This window comes from Limulus polyphemus, unplaced genomic scaffold (assembly GCF_000517525.1).
Source record: "Limulus polyphemus unplaced genomic scaffold, Limulus_polyphemus-2.1.2 Scaffold217, whole genome shotgun sequence".
NCBI lineage: Eukaryota > Metazoa > Arthropoda > Merostomata > Xiphosura > Limulidae > Limulus > Limulus polyphemus.
Window position 1 is genome coordinate 687,800 of NW_013665827.1, and position 15,878 is coordinate 703,677.

Below are 15,878 nucleotides of genomic sequence, written 5' to 3' on the forward strand. Positions count from 1 at the left end.
ATGACAAAACCTTGTCAAAAAAGGTGTACATTTGCTGTTGTGTTAAACTTGTATTAAAGTTTTTCATCATTACCCATTCAAGCCGTCTCCAACCATTACTACTGGAAGATGTCACACACTATGCACTTTTATGCCTTTTAGCATTATAAAGTATTTGTTCTCTGTTTTTTATTGTAATGTGTGTTTGTTTTTACTAGCGTGGTGTAAATAAAACAAGGTAACACATGATAATATAACATTTAATAAATATTAGTTGACGTTGAAAGTAACAAATATTTCATATTTTGTTTTTGTCCCAATTGTTTGAAAAAGGTCTTATAAATTCTGTGCATGACATATTTTTTGTTTCCAGGATGCAAAAATAAATATTCTAGAGCAAAGAGTAAGAACAGTATATTAAATAATGTAGAGTGGTGTATGAATTTGTGTGGCACAAGGGAGGGCTTAGGGTTATATATATGTCATTCAAAGTAGCATTTTTATGCTTGGTGAATTAACTCACAAGCGAGTTTAATTTCTAAACAAGGAGTTGAGTAAGATCATGTGTTGAACAAAAAGATAAAAGTGACTATTAATAATGAGTGAGAACACTTACATAGAGACAGTGTCTGGTTTGCCTCCTACTTGTTGCTGAAGCTATCTGTTTTAAACTAGTGAGGTAAGCTTGACATGAAGTTATATTTGTTATTTACAAACACTGTGTGGTTCATTGTAATCCATTTCACCTCTCATAAATATTGCAACATATAGTGATTACATTGTCAATGTCTGATGTTTTACTTTTGTACTGTGATTGTCACTAATGATGAATTTAAACTGTAGAATAGTGATTTTCAGACCACTATGCAGGTTTTTTTTACATTTATTTGTTAAATAATTTGAAATTGTTTTGAAACAGAGAAATACACTATAATGTCATGTTGGAATACATTTGTGCTTCCAATTCAGTAATTTTTATACTTGTATCTGTGAATTAAGTAGATATATGCAGAATAAGGTATTTGTATGTGATATTTGGTACATGTTTTAGAATGTAATTATCACAGGTTGCAATTCTATGTAAATCTAAATACACAAAGTAGTAGAATTAAGAAACATGTTCCAGCTACAATGCTTCATTTCAGTTTTACAGCCACGTAAATGTCTCATTGTTGTAGTGAATACACATAATTTATATTAAGTAAAACAATTTCTATTATATGAGTTAAACTTCTTTAAGTTCTGTTTCTATGGGTTAAAACATATATCTGTAATGCACACATACCATTTTGTTGTTAGGTACAATTTCCATTCGCATCATTTAAACAGTCTCTCTGTTATTATACCACCTTTCCAATTATAAATGCAAGACAGTCTGTGGTGTTTTTTTTTTTAAGACTTTACAAAAGTCATAACATTAATAATAAAAGAAGTGCATTATTTTGACTGATCAATAGACTTATGTTTATATGCAGTTCCTGATCCTTGTGTACCTATGCAAGGATTTTCAATTGTTCTTTATTTATAGGTTCATACACTTATTCAGCTGTGTTTCTTAATGCTTCAAAAATGACCTAGACTTTAAACAAAAAAATGACATTAGAACTTCCAAAATTGTTCATAGTAGAATGGTGATAATCTAACCTGGACATTTCCACAAGTTACATGAGGAGCATGTTATTTCTAATATATTTACATTTAAAAAGTAGCATTATTAGTATTCTCAATAGACTTATCAAGTAATTAGGTTCTTTGGCACACATTTGTACTGCCACTCAAATGACAGTATTTGGACAAATTATCTTTAAGGTCCAACTCTATGAACTTTCTAAATCAAAGAATACTATCACAGATGATAATGCAAGTGCATTCATTCCATTATTAAATGCATGATAATACTACAAGCTGGTGTTTAAAAATCCTTTTAGTGGATGAAAATAACCATTCAATTTCTGTAGAAAGTAACAGAACAGATACAGAGTGTAAATACCATATAATACAATTATCTAAAGGTGTTGACAGATCTTGGTAATTGTTAATGATATAAAAAGAAAAAGGTGCAAGAATAATAGCTACAAGTTAATAGTTACAAGTAGATATATTTTATCATAATGATCTCTAAAGAGAAAGGAATATGAATGGTTGAATCTAAAACCTGATTTGCACTCAATTATGAAGAGTTTGAGATTTCTCGATGAAAGTCTGAAAGAGGAATCTTGTATGATTCTGGGTCTCTTTCATAATATTCTGGAAGGGGATTTTCTTTTCAATCATCAGTTGTCACTGTCTTATTGGAAACTTTTCCAAGGCATCTGGGCATAGTTCCTACTCATGTGAAAGGATAAATTGATTAGAATGTACCAGATCTGGGATCAGATGTTGTTCTGTAATTCATTGGTGCTTGATGGCAGGTTTCTACCCAAAGTGGTGGTCATTTCATTGGTCCATTGACATAACCCTGGAAGGGGCAGTGCCATTATATCCTTCCAGAGTATGTGCTGTACCTGTAAAAACACATATTTCTTAGCACACGTATGGTAGGTTTGCAAGTGAATGCATTGTAATGGGTATTAGATATGTATAGCTAAATGTAGCAAAGGGCCAGTTAGTTATATCTATCATTCTTAGCACACGTATGGTAGGTTTGCAAGTGAATGCATTGTAATGGGTATTAGATATGTATAGCTAAATGTAGCAAAGGGCCAGTTAGTTATATCTATCATCCGTTCTGCTACGACACATTTTCCATCTTCCACTTTCTCAATTATGGCTTTATCATCTAGTAGAGCTGTGCAAGAGATGGCTGTGACTATAACTATTGCAGAGGCTAATCTTAACTATTTGGCTTAATCATATTAGCTGCTATACTTATACACTCTCCATGATGTAAGAAGTCATCGATGTATTCCATTGCCCTTCCTGGGGTGCTTCGTTCACATGATCCCACTATGCAGGATAAACTCCTTCCTCTATAACTCAATCAGAACAAAGTAGGTCACCATTGTTTGGTTGAAATAAGTTAACTGTTCATGTACAAGAACATGCAAATTTGATGTCTGCATCATTTTAAAGCATTTAGGAACAGTGAATGAGTGTAATGAACCTATAAGTAGAAAACAATTTAAAATGCTCTCAGGGGCAAACAGTGAACAGGGACTGCACATAAAGGTAAGGCTGTTGATCAGTAGACTTAAGCCAGGATTGAATGGATAACACAGTGCACCTCATTTATTATTAAATTGAATTGTTAGTGATGTCATAATCATTAATACTATTGTGTTTTTTTCATACATCATTTTATCATGAACAGCTATTTAATCATAAGAGAATGTTTCATAATCTATAAATCATTGAAATACATGTCTAGCATTATAAAGTGTAATGAATGTTACATCCATCTAGATAGATATTAATGGAGGAACGTGTAATTACTTTATATGCTGGTTCTGTGTTCCTATTCAACCACATCTGGTTAAATTGCCATAACATATGCTCATTGATAATGATATACATAGTTAAGTAGGTTTGATGAGGTGTTCAGAAATTTGTTCGATAACTATTAAAATAAAGATTTACTCAAAAGTCCCTTTTTCTGTTAGAATATAAATGTGTAGGGTTATTTGTGCACTTTTTTTTTGTACATTTAAAAGAATACTTGGTTGGTTGTCTTATGTTTTTGACAAATTTAACTGCTCTATCACGTACCATCCCTTGCATTAGTTTGCTGATAGGTGATATAGTAGATCATGATATCAAAAAAGGATGATTTAGTATTTCAGATAGGTAGTAAGTAGCTTCAATGATTAACTTAGTACACTCTACGTTGAAATATAATTGAACTTTCTGCTCAAATTTGACAATAAGTTAGAGGAATATGTTACATTGAGGGTGTCTGGGTTTTCTTTCTGTTAAGTCTAAAGCAATTCATCTTGGCAAGGATTACAAGTCATACTTTATATATTTGTTGTGTCCCTGTCTTGTACATGCAACACTTAGACTCATTTGATGTTTCTGTTTATATGCGTAGTTGTCAACTGCCTTAACAGATGCCTTGACTTTTTTACAATTGTTTTAGTAAGTACTGACAAAGTTATATCACAGATAGGTTTGTTGATGGTCATAAAAATGTATGGTGAAAAATAACATCCAAGTTTTCTTTGAAATATTTGGGTTTCATCATTGAATAATACCTTTTTTTTTTCAATTTCTTCTGTAAGATAGATATTTTGTTATAGCTTTTCTAACTTTTTTTCACTTGACAGTCCTTATGTGAAAATTATAAAACAAACAAAAGTTACACATGCACCTAATGAACTCATAGTGTGGCTTTAGTTACCTCTCCTGTTTACTCTTTTGGTAAAAACTGGTAACATACAAGTACAAGAAATATTGTTTCTTAACAGTGATAAGAATATTATTATACCACAGTGCTCAAACTGTTTGATACAAGTAAAGAAAAAATTCAGGATAGCAAAAATTTAAAAGAAATCCTTTACTACCTTGACTGAGATAACTGTCAGGATCTTAGGCATATCCTATATTTTAGGATTAATAAAGACACTCCCACACATTGTATTTATCAAACTGATGTAGAAATCTACAATTTATGGTGATAGATATGAGATCTTTAGTCTTAACATTGGTGACCTTTTCTGAATGATTGTTGTGTGTGTGGTTGCTATGGTTTGAAGCTATATGAATGTGGCTATCTATAGATTAAGTAGGCCAGAAATGTGTAACTTAGCAGGATAAGACCGTATTTATTACATGCAACACAGAATGTAACCATTTAAAACTTTATGGCCCCTGAGTTAAGTCTTTGGTATAACACTTACTTGTATGTTAACCTTAATATTGTGTAATTGCGTGTGTCTGTTATTTTCAAGTAACATAAAATTCAGGTACAGATAAAGTTTATATTTCCATAACTGCTTCTCCATTGAACCTGGTGATTTAGAAGGCTTTTCTGTTGTGTTGAGCATAAACTTTCATTAACTTCAAAAATATGTAGTGCTCTAGTTTTAATATCAGTAGATTCACAGTGTTTCAATTCTTGGGAATTTAAAATATTTTTAGAATTGTAAAAGAAATTAGGTTTTGTATCAGTGCAACTATCTTTTCCAGAATGTTCTGATAGAAACATTCTGAGAGAAGTGTGGGAATCCTTGCTTTGTACTAGTCTCTCACAATACTTGTTATTAACACAAATATTGCTAGAGGGGCTTTTTCTGCTTGTATACTTTATGATGTTACAATAAGAACTTTTTGAGGTTACTTTTTTCTTAGTTTGGTTGAGCTCGCTTGAACTGGTTGTGTATTATTTTAGGTTCTTGGTGTTATTAAATGATACCTGTGCTGAGGTTGTAATGAACATACTAATATTTACTTTTATATAGAATGAAGAATTATATTAGAAATTTTGTGTGCAAATTAATTATTGAACTAAAAAACATTGCTTTCTTAAATACATAATACATGGGTAAATTCCACTTTTTGATTATTTTTTGCAAGCTTTCAGCTACTGTACCATAGCTATCATCACAGCAGCTGAAAACTTGAAAAAACAACAAAAATGTAAGACTTACCTATTTATTATTTATTTATGAACACTAGCCATGTTAAGAGCCTTAAAGAATAAACATTACTTTCTCTTGGCATTACTAAGAGCAAATTAAGCTGCAGGTTTTTTAGTATATTAGTTAACACCCAGCAGATCATGTATATTTCCATTTTATTATTTTTGTAAGTATTATGCATCATTTTTAATGCATAATTACACCTTACTATTAAAAATTGATGTGAACTTGTTGAGATTTTTAAACTTAGTAGTGTTTTAACACCACATTTATATTAGAAACCAGAGAAACTGGTTGCTTAGGTTTTTATTTTCATAATTGTTGTGGGTACATAGGTTCTTCAAACTAGAGGCATTCTTAACAATAGCCATTCCCACCTAGGGAGTTAAAACTAACACTGGCCATTTTTTTTATTTTTATTTCAGTTACAGTTTTTTTGCATATTAAATCAACTTTGAACATCAGCTTATGAAAGAAAATATTAAAACCTGTTTTACAGTGTTTCTAAAACATTGGATTAAATACACAAATAAAACAGTGAAAATATTTTCTACATCTCCATTTCGTGTTTGAATTTACTGATGACATAAATTATGTTCTAGAATAATTTAATAGAAAATATGATTATTAAAGTATTAGCCTCTCAGCTTAACACCCTACAATTTTTCAAACTATTGTAGTGAAGAATTATTTCTTTAAATACTGTGTAACATTGAAAATATGTTGTCTCTTGATGGGACAGCATTAAGTTTATAGACTTATAATAATAAAACCTGGAGTTTAATTCCCCACAGCAGATAGCCCATTGTGGTTTTGCTCTAAAACAAACAAAAGTGTGTTTAATGTATTTATGCTAATTTATGTCTTACTTTGTAAAGCCAAGTAACTTATTTACTTCAAAGAACTGTTAGCTATTATAATGTAGTAGTAACTTTATATGTGTAGAAAATAAACATTTTGTCAGAAGGTAGAGAATATTGTACTGATAACTCTACTTTCTGTAAACATATTTATCCATCAAGGTTATCTGGTTTTGAATTATTGGCCTAGAAATACCTATATTTGTAAAAATATAACAAATAAGAATTTTCTGCATTTCCAATTGAATTGTATTCTTGATAAAGCCTTGTAGCCAAAGGCAGCAAAGTGTCTTATCACACACACACAACTTTTATTCTGTTACTGTTTGTAATACATGAAACTCAGTGGTTTGCTCGAGAAATTGCAATTTCCTTTTGATGAAATTTGTCTATGAGGTTAAAATAAGTGTAGATAGAGCTGTTTCTAAAGTAAAAAAATAAAATGTGTTAAGGTGAGTTCCATTTTGTATAGTGAATAACCGTTGGTATCGTTGCTAAGTATTTCTTTCTTGCTAATTACCTTAACATTTCAGCAAGCCATTATTTATATAGAAACACTAGTTTTGTGATACTTAGGTTTTCAAACTATTTATATATATAATTTTTGCATTTAAATTAATTTTCTTTTACTAGCTCTAGCTGTATCTAGTCCAATTGTTTCCTACAAGAAGAAAAATTAAGTTTTAACGTGGTTAATTAGTGAATAATTAACAGACATAAGAGCTATTTTGATTGTATTACTATTATACCAGCTTAGTTAGAACAGAATTTCATTCTTAATCTTTTCATAATACTTATTGGTTAAGTAAACTTGTAATTCAATTACAAAATATTTTAGGAAAAAAAAAAGAATAGGGGTAGATTTTGGAAATTTGTTACTTTTTATAAAATGTGGTAGTGGGAGCTGGGTGACATTGCAAGACTGTTTTATAAGTGTAATTCACTTTAATATTGAATACATGGTAACGGGTATTATATATGTTGTGTAACATAAGCTTCAATAGAATACAGTTTAGTTACTTTAGGATCATGTATATTTGACTAAGTAATTAGGTATGTTTGTTTGTGTGGTTTTATTAATTACTACTGTGTATTGGTAGTTTCTTGTTTTTTTTCTTAGGAAAGTATATATGTTAACTGTACAACTTTGGTATACCCATTGAGCTGCTTTATCAGTTGAGATAGGAGTGGAAAATGTAATGCATAGTTTAACAAAATAAAACATTTGATAACATACCACTATTTAATGTGTGTGTTTACTAATACTTTAAGTGTCAGATAAACTTCTATTTTTAATTGGTCAACAATTTTTCTTGGAATAAGACTTTCTTGGAGAATTAGAGAAACAAAGCCTTCTTTTATTGACCACTGAGTAAATTTAAATACTGAAGAAGTTTATTCCAAACTTAACTATATTTGGTAATGTCAAGAATTAGTTATAAAAATATCTCCTGTCAGGATTCACACTATATGTATTTCAAAAATGTTCTCTTTAACTACTTACACTGCTGAGCTTTAAACAATTTGCCAGTTGATCTGAGAAACTTTCTAAATACAGATGTTTTTAATACTTCTGTTCTGGTGAATTCTATGGAGGATATATTTAGCTTTATGTTTACAGTTGTAAATGTAAAACTAACTTCATGCTTATAAACTTTAAAACCTAATATGTTATTATGTGCATGAATTGTAAACAAATTCTTTTCTAAACTGAGTCTGTATTTTAGTCTCTTAAGAGGTCATAGTTAGGTATAACAATAATGAAAGTTCTACTGCATTGGAGTTGAACATAATACCATCATCTAAGTAAGTTGTGAGAAAATAACAGATGTTAGAAATTTAAAAGACTGCTTTTTGTATAAAGATTATTTCACAGTTTGAAGCAGAACTAGCTTACCACATTGTATAGTAAAACATGAGACGAAGGAAACAAGCTGAATGTTATTCATTTCATGGCCCATCAGCACTTGGTGGTAATGTGAAGTTCATACACTGCCCATTATTTACATGTACAGGATGCCTACAAATTTGAAATTCATGAGAATCTTTGAAGTGATAATTCAGTTGTATTAAATCGTAATTATAATATTTCTGTGTTATATAATTCATAAACTAGTAGAATGTTTCTTCTGATTAATCATGAAATTATCACTAAACACTGAGGTTAATGTTCATTAACTTTTTTTTTTGTTTGTAAGTATCATGGAACTGAGGAACACTGAATTAATCAAATGTAATCAATTAATGAGTCCATCGATTAGCAAATGCCACTTATTTGTCCAGCTCTAGTTGTTGGCTTATCAAATGGTTTGCCTTCAGATGTGGTAGATGTTTCAACACTGAAGGACTTTAACAGCAGATTTGAGGATTTAGCTCAGAATTAATAGAAGATATTTGGAGTAAAGGGGTTAGAATTAAAAAAATAATTCAAGTAGTAAATGTCTGCTACCTTATTCCAACTCTGGTAGCAAGTTTGTATTTGTGTGTGTGTGTGGCCAATTTACTTACTCCCTCTTGCCATATGGAACTGTGTCTGAATGCCTTGCTCTACCTGCAGGGTCTCAAGACAACAACCACCTGTTGACCATGTCTGACATCACAGTTCCAGAGATTCACAGACGACAATTTAATCCTAATTAATTTATCCAGTTTCCATGCTCAATCTACCTCTTCAATCTATTTTAATTATCTTCATAATAGAGAATTCATATTTACAATATGCTTTAAATAGAGGATATATTTCAACCATGTGAATTAGCTTCAGAATATGAATGAAGTCATCTCTGTATTGTTTATCTTATCCCACAATGCATTTGTATGCATGTTTTTTGAGTTCAGACCACTGTATATCGACAAGTGATGAGTTCACTGGGGGATGTGTACGAGACAGAAGTGCTTGGAAGTGTCTCAAGAGGGATCATTTCTTCCACACAGTATCATCTGGTTAATTTTTGAGATTAAATATGGCTGAAGCTTTGAAAATGTCCAACTAAGTAACATCACAAAATCTTCTGAAAATCACTTCTAAAAATTTTTCTGATAATGTCATATTTGTGAGCATCAAAAGCATGGAGAGCAATATTGTTTTTCAGTGTATACCATTTATACATATATGCTTGAACATTGATATTAAACTTAGCCAAGTATGGACCATCAGCTGTCTGATATTGAAGTTAACATGACCAGGATATTTTTTACTTTTGTCAAAAAACTTGAAACAGCGATATCATTTCTTTGAATTAGGAGAGTTGGGAAACAAGGTTTAGTAGGGCCAACATAAAAAGTATATACAACACAAATATGTAATCTAGAAGTTTCTTGTGAATCCCTTTTGCTTCAGCTTGATCCTCTGCTTTATTATGTTTGTCTGATGCTTAATTTTCTAAGTGGATAACAATGAGAAGCCAGTTCTTTATACCATCTTGGATAATGCTTTCTGCTTGTTCTAAACTCATTGTGTCCTATTAGCTCACTCATGTTTCAAAACACGATTGTTCATAATTTCAGATAGTTTATCAAGTTCCCTTAGATATCTGGGGGAGAATTTGTAGAAACAAAGTACAGATATAAGGACTTCTACTACTGTATTCATGTATTTTTCACACATCCTTTAAGGCCAGATTCAATCTGTGTGCAATACAGTATTTAGGGACAAGTGATGGCATATCTTCATTGAGAATAGTTGTTACTCAATTTCTTACACTTAGCATAACTGAAGTCCTATCGCTAACTACCAAAACCTACTAACACTGATTTTTACTAAAGCCTTCAAATGTACTGTATAATGCAGACCCTATGCCTTGGCACTTTTACCAGTTTTAGAAACATCAGCTTTGGATATCCCTCATTCTGATACAGACATACATGATTTATTTCCCTGAGTCACTTTCATTTCATAGCATCATGGTATATGTCTGCTCTCTGTTGAATGAGAGCTCTGCACTGTATAGCATTCTGGTAAGTGTAACAAAACAGTAAACTGTTCCAACTTTGTAAATCTATTACTCTTGAGGAATTAGTAAATGGTTCTTCACAAAATGCCACATAATTTTCTTTTCTATGGCCATTTACATTTTTTGCAACCCCTTAAGCATGTCTTTCTTTGTAGTGGTGGCAGGTTTGTGTGATGCTGATTTGAAATGTTTCAAGATTCCTTTTTCATATAGCCTTTTCCAACTGCATAAAATAAAGTCTCAACTTTTGCACATCTTAACACCAAACTAATTTAACAGTGTCACTATTGTCAAGACATCTGAATTCTAAATAATGGCAAACTCCAAGTGATTGCAGGTCTGATCTCTATTTCAAAACTCACACATTTAGCATTTGATGCAAGTGCTGTTTTGAATCAGAAATATCATGGTCGGACCTAGATTCATTAAAGAACTAGTATGTGAACTGCAATCATAAAAATCACAGCATTATAGAAATTAAAACCTATTTTTATTCAAAAAATATGTAACATAAACCTGCTGATTTAAATATAATTTATTATGCTTATAAAAAAAACAATTTTTGGACTTAACATGGTTAGTCCATGAAGTTACGTTAATATTAAAATGTTTCTTTTCATTTGAAAGGATTGAAATATTTTCCTTTCTGTCACTTCTTAGTGCTAGTGTTTCATTGAACAACTGCTTCACAAACTATTTAATATCCATTATTCAACAGAATACTCATAAGCACAAGTGTGTAAAACTACGTTCACTTTAACTCTAAGTGGAAATTGTATATAAACATGTGCACACTCAGGTGATCAATATATTATCATGCAGGTGTTTGTCTCCTACTTTCTTATTAAATATGTTTTGCTGAGCAGAATAGATAACAGTAGCCTGTGCACAGTTAGTCAGTTTTGTATAATGTTTGTGAATTAATATTCCAAGATTTTCAGCAGTTCCATTTTTGTTAAACCTTAAACTTTTATTTCTCAAGTGGATATTCATTTTTTCAAAAGAAATATCACACCTGAAGTCATTTGGAGTTCACTCTGTAGAAAATTCTAGGTATCAAATGTTTGCTAACGTGTACTTTGAACCTTACTAGTAGAGTGGGATTATAATTATTTTAGCTTTTTTAAGAAGGTGTACTTGATGAGATGTAGAACATTTTTTTTAAATCTTTAAATCAATTTAGCCATGTAAGAGTGGCCTAAGAGTTAATGAGAACTTAAAGGTAATGCAGAAATATTAATGTTTGCTTTTTATGTACACAGATTGAACTTTTTATACAGGGTAGGAAAACAAACTTAAAAAAAAACAAAACAAGTTTAATTTTTCTGTAAATGCCAAGCTCAAGTTCCCATACACTGACACTAATTATAACAGCTCAAATTACAGAGTACTGAGCTGATCCCATCATAAACTGAAAAAACTGCTTTTAACAGTTCTGAAATATGACAGAATAACTCTTACAGAATATTCTTACATTTAACTTATACTGTCACAGAGAGTGAGAAAAAAAAAAAGTCTTGGGACATATTTCATTATTTTGCAGTTTTGAATGACACTTGCAATGGCTTTCCTGCATAGAGAAAACCATTCAAAGATTCAATTGCTAAAACAGCTTCTTCATAATTTAGCATTGTTACAAATCCATAGCCTTTACTAATACCTGAAGCTCCTTCTCTAACAACATTCACTTTCTGAACATTGCCATAAGTTGAGAACAACTGCCACAAGGACTTCTCATCAGTCTCTGTGCCAATATTATATACAAAAAGAATATGTCCTGTTTCACCAACGGTTGTTGAAGCCATTCCATACATCATAGGATTATAGCGGTATCGGTTTTGGAATCCACCTTGTCTTATAGGTCCTCCACCATATGCACCACGAAATGGAGTAGTAAAGGATTGTATCATTGTTTTAGGGGTTATTGTTTGCAATTTTTTAGCATTATCTTCAGCAAATTTTATGCTTAAAGGTTCACTACTGCCAGGAAAAATCTGGCCATTAAGATGCTGGCTTGCCTCTTCTGCTTGTTCCCGAAGATCATACAAAACAAAAGCAACACCTTTATTTTTGTTTCCAATGTTATCCTTCAATATTCTGCACTGGATGATTTGTCCATATTTACTAAAAACCTGGTGTACATCATCCTCAGTGGCAGACATTGGAATTCCTCGAACATAAAGATTGGCATTCTTAATTTCTTCACCACTGGGCCGAGCATATGCTACTTTAATTCTTTTGTTCTGCATCTGAAAACCATTTAATGTTTGTATTGCCCTGGCAGCATCTACTGGTGAGTTATAGTCAACAAAGCCAAAACCATAACTATATCCAGTGGCTTTGTGGCGAACAATTTTGCAGGATTTGACTGATCCTATGGTCTGAAAAAGGCTACGAAATTCATTATCTGTAAAGGTTTGTGGTAGATAGTTGATAATGAGATTAGTTCTTGTGTCACGACTTTCTTCTTCCATTCTTGAATGCTAGCTTGTATTTCTTCACAAAATTCGATTCTTCAATACACTTGTAGAGGAAAAATAAAAAAATAATAAAAAAAACATAAAGATGCCATACTTGCTGGAAAAAAGGTAAAGAAAAAAACTTTAAATAATGTAAACACAGACCTCATAATAAAAACAATATGTATCAAAATACTAAAAATGTTTACCAAAGACATAAAGGAATAGTTACAATTACCTAGGAAATGTTTTAAAGATATGCAAATTCCATTGCAAAATCTGCTTTTCTTGTGATACTGTTAGAGTTAGACAATCATTGGAATTTAGTAATTAATTAATCATCAGGCTCATTAATTCTTATTCTCACATGACACTTATATAATTGGAATAATCAAAAACACTAATTTTGATTAGTTGGTTATTTTCGTAACATTAATCAAATACTTTACATGATACTAATCAAGGTAATAAATGCTTATAGATAATCAAGTATATTGACTAATCAACCAGCTCTACTGTTGCTTATAAATTTTTTACTTGAATCAAGATATAAACCTTACAAACAAAAGGTGATTCATTAAAAGTGAAATCTAACATTTCATCAACGGCACAGATCATCCAGATTATTTAAAATCATGCAACTGTTTCTTTATATTTGTAGTAATTTTAGTTAAAAATTCACAACTTTATGAAAATTATTAATTTAATGGTCAAAGTCTTGAACATTACTCTCATTTTAATTTTTCTGGTAACTGATTTCCCTTTTAAATTCTTGCTAAGTGCCTGTCTTCATTACTGCTGACAGCAACTCATTATATAAGGCAGTCACCATGTTAGCAAAATAAATCTGTCTTAACTGGACTCTAGCTTGTCTTTTCCAAATCGTAAACTCCTTTCTTCCCTTTGTTTTACTGTTTTCAGAATTGAGCACAAAGAAATGAAATCAGATGTTTTTATTCTACAGATCTCCCAGATAAACACCGATAAAATCATCTCTCACCCTGTTTTCTTGAGAAAAGTTAAAATAAAATATCCAACCTACATAATTCTTTGATCCTCTAAATTTTCAAACAAGTCAATATCCTTTCTTATAAAAGGAGACTATACACAATATTCAAAGTGAAGCTTCATTAGCAACTTGTATAGATAACTACTACTTAAGATTTGTAATCAATATGTCTGTAAATACACACTAAAATTTATTAGTTTTGCTACTAGCAACAGACCACCACCTTGATGAGTACTAGATCCTTTTATCTGGTCAAGCTACTGTGATACTAAGTGGGTTCCCAGCTATATTAAATGTGTGATCCAAATTATGATAACCAAATGCATTATCTTCCACTTACTATAATTAAAGGACAGTTGCCAAATATCTGAGAAACTAACCAATTTATATCATTCTGTAGTACTTTGCCATAATGGTGTACTTGGGTGCAAAACATTGCATGGGCCCTTTGTTACAACGGATGAGCAAGAGGTGAACAAACCCTTGGAGACAAATTACAGAGAACTAAAAAAAAGTGCTACATATAATGTGATAGGACACATGCAGTTAGAAATACCCCAGAGTTAGAGTTCATTGTCATTAGCAAATGTTACTAATTATCCTCCTATGAATATTATTAATGTAAACAAGTAAACACTAAGACCCAAGCACTAACCCAGAGGTACTGTTAACTAGGAATAATGAGTAGGATCCAATTTGACTGGACTCTATTAATAATTTTTTGCTTTCACTTATCCAGTGATTCTACAATTCAATTTACTCATGCTTTCACATACCACTTTAATGTGACTTTTATTTGGTTATTATTCTATATGGCACCTTATCAAAAGCTTTTTATAAATCTAACAGAATCTAAGTACACACCATTTCCTTCATCCAGATAACACGTCTTTGAACAACATTAATTATAAGGGTGATTTTCTTTTCGTCCATCATAATTTACATGAAGATTTTGCAAAGCTGTATGTATTATAGTATAAACTATAATTACTTAACATACCGTTGCTAACAATGTTAGAAGTTTTCCCACTACCAAAGACAGATAGAATTGAAAACCTCTTAAATCTTATTTTCTAACTTAGTAACTGTATTTACAAGATGATTATAACTAGCGATCTACTTTTCATGTCAACTAAAAAATAAATTAAATAAAGCTGAGGAAGTTTTATTTTTACTGTGAGAGGAAAACATTTATAACTTTTGTTAGAAGAAAGAACTTTCTCAATTCTAACTTTGATAAGGAAATACCGCAATCCTAACTTTATTATACCTTACATTCCCGCCAAACTTCATATTAGGCTTAGCTACACACCGAACTTTATAACAGTAATACTGTAAAAGGTAATACTACATACACCACTATAAAAATAGTTAAATATGCAAAAAACACAATATAAAAACGCTTCTAATATTTTAAAAATTTAAGAAAAACAGAATGACTGTTATAATACTTTACACTGACTGTTTGTGACTGAAGTAACTTACAAACAATAGGCTTAACAACGAAACCTGCGTTTCCTAACAATTTTTAACGTTCTCCTACATAGATGGACTGGAAATAAGTGTATTTTTCATCTTTATCTAAAGTTCTAGAAAAATGAGTAAATAAATAAATCAGTGTAATAAGAACATTATTATTTTTGCAAATACAAGTTTTACTCAACTGTTAATTGTATATTACATTTATTAGATTAAACAGAAAAAGTATCTGAAGCTTTAGTTTTAAAAATATGTAACAATTTTCTGCTTAATTGTGAAATTGACTTTTTTCTAGAGAATTAATTAAGGCTAACGCTAAAATTAGTATAGAGGTTGAAAAGTTGTAATTAAAAAAAGAGCGACACAAACAAGCATTTATAAAAAAATATTTTGAGTGATTGTCATTTCTAGGATAAACCTACATTAGTACTCGGAAATAGTATGCGAACACGTAACCTACGCACCTTGAAACTATAGGTGCGATATTAAACTCACGGTCAAATCCTATTATTAGATCAAATAAATGTAGCCCAGGAGTCATCGTGGGTGTTGTTGATTAGCAG

At 31.0% G+C, this 15,878-nt stretch overlaps 1 long non-coding RNA gene and 1 pseudogene across 1 annotated transcript; one reads left to right on the forward strand and one right to left on the reverse strand.

Moving 5' to 3' along the window:
* Positions 1 to 28: 28 nt before the first annotated feature.
* On the forward strand, positions 29 to 7,657 carry LOC111085056. Its single transcript, XR_002609917.1, has 2 exons — positions 29 to 2,520; positions 2,622 to 7,657. It is a non-coding gene; the product is annotated as an uncharacterized LOC111085056 (long non-coding RNA).
* Positions 7,658 to 11,663: 4,006 nt separating this feature from the next.
* On the reverse strand, positions 11,664 to 15,409 carry LOC106478501 (annotated as a pseudogene).
* Positions 15,410 to 15,878: the final 469 nt, after the last annotated feature.